Consider the following 2,085-nt stretch of genomic DNA (forward strand, 5'->3'; position numbering starts at 1 on the left):
TTTTTTTTTTTTAAAGATTTTATTTATTTATTTGACAGAGAGATAGACAGAAGAGCACAAGCAGAGGGAGTGGCAGAGGGAGAGGGAGAAGCAGGCTCTGCACTGAGCAGGGAACCCGATGCGGGACTCGATCCCAGGACCCTGAGATCATGACCTGAGCCGAAGGCAGACGCTTAACCATCTGAGCCACCCAGGCGCCTGAGAGAGAGAATCTCAAAAAGACTTCCTGCTGAGCGTGGAGCCCAACACACAGCTTGATCCCATGACCCTGAGATCATGACCTAAGCTGAAATCAAGAGTCAGACGCTCAACTGACTGAGCCAGCCAGGTGCCCCATCAGTTGACTTTGCTTTAATCAAAAGGGAGATTATCCAGAGAAGCCCAATTAATCACATGAGCTCTTTAAAAGCAGAGTTTTATCTGGCCAGGGGCTAAAGGAGAAGTCAGATTTAAAGCATGAGAAGCACTAAACACACTGCTGCTATCTTGAAGATGAAGTGAGCCATGTGGGGAGGAACATGTGGTCTCTAAAAACTGACAGCAGTTCTCGCCTGAAGGCCAGCAAGGACCTCAGTCTTATAACCATAGGAATCAAATTCTGCCAACAACCTGAATGAGTTTGGAAGTGGATTCTTCCCCCAGACCCTCCAGCTAAGGACTTGGTCAGCTGATACCTTGACTTTGGCCTTGTGAGACCCTGAGGAAAAACCTACCTGAGCCTACTGGACCTCTAAATTCTAGAATTGTGAGATCATAAACATTGTTTTAAGCTGCTAAGTTTGTGGAAATTTTTTGCACAGCAATAGAAAACTAATATACATACACTGTCTTGAGGTTTGGTTCTTCTTATTGTACCGGATCCTTATATTTTTAATCTGCCCCAACTCTCCAGTAGATTTTTCGTCTTTTTAGGGTCAGAGCCCATGGCTCCTAGCTTTGCCTCCGCAGCATCTTGCACAGGACTGTGCTGTCAGTCTTCACAAGTGGCCCTGTGGCACCAGAAAGAGAAGCAGTGCCCAGGGCTTACAGTAAGAGGCTTAGGATTCCTTCTTACCTCCAGAATCAGGGGGTGAGCAACAGCATCAGGCTTGATCAGGGCCAGAGTAAGCTGGAGAGCCTGAGGGCTCCGCAAGATTGAGGTCATCTCACTCCTGCCATCAGAAAGCTGGATTAGGGACCTATCAGTGCTGTGCTCCCCACCCTCCCTACTCCAGAGCCATGCAGCCTTGCAAACCCACAGCGATCTCACTCCCAAAGCCTGTGGCAGTTACATACAAAGGAGTTACCTATTCAGGAGAAATTCAAGTTTAAACACTACCTGTCTCTGCCAATATTCCCTTCACTTCCTAACTTTTCTTTGTGTTTTAGAGGATTTATAATGTACACTGCTGAACAGCCTAGCCACAAAGGTACAATAACTGTTTCCTTTCATAAGGCCATAGTGTGCTCCCATCAGTTCTAGAATTGGAAGATTGGATGGACAAGAATTGGGATGTTGCCAGGATACCCCAAAGAAGTCTGCTGGATACGTACCATCTCTTATCTAATCTTACAGATAGGTCAGGATCTCCCAAATCAAATCCTTTAATACACTCGGCTATCCTCAGTGACAAGGCTTGTGGACATGTAACTCCAAGGCCAAGGACCAGTTGTAACCATTTTGGCAGCTGAAACAGTGCCTAGGACAAAGGTCCAACTTAATTGACTAACTGAACCTATACAGTCTTATTCTGTCCATCTTTGTATTTCTAGTGTCTAGCATGGTGTAAGAGCTCAATAAATAATTGTGGAAATGATACAAGGAACATAAAGGTATTTTTTAAACTGGACTAAGAGAATTTGAGGTATCTCCCAACTGTGAAATTCTTCCTTTTTTTTTTTTTTAAAGATTTTATTTATTTATTTATTCATGAGAGACAGAGAGAGAGAGAGGCAGAGGGAGAAGCAGGCTCCCAAGGAGCAGAGAGCCCGATGCGGGACTCGATCCCAGGACCCTGGGATCATGACCTGAGCTGAAGGCAGACGCTTAACCATCTGAGCCACCCAGGCGCCCCCCCCTTTTTTTTTTTAAGATTTTATTTATTT

The 2,085-nt window shown here is 45.2% G+C and overlaps 1 long non-coding RNA gene across 1 annotated transcript; it reads right to left on the reverse strand.

Annotated features, from left to right (window-relative positions):
• Positions 1-159: 159 nt before the first annotated feature.
• On the reverse strand, positions 160-2,071 carry LOC145718926 (uncharacterized). Its single transcript, XR_014142097.1, has 2 exons — positions 1,534-2,071; positions 160-1,151 (listed from the first exon to the last, which is right to left on the reverse strand). It is a non-coding gene; the product is annotated as an uncharacterized LOC145718926 (long non-coding RNA).
• Between the last annotated feature and the right edge of the window lie 14 nt (positions 2,072-2,085).

Source organism: Leptonychotes weddellii, unplaced genomic scaffold, assembly GCF_054177405.1.
Source record: "Leptonychotes weddellii isolate Sample4059 unplaced genomic scaffold, ASM5417740v2 HiC_scaffold_25617, whole genome shotgun sequence".
NCBI lineage: Eukaryota > Metazoa > Chordata > Mammalia > Carnivora > Phocidae > Leptonychotes > Leptonychotes weddellii.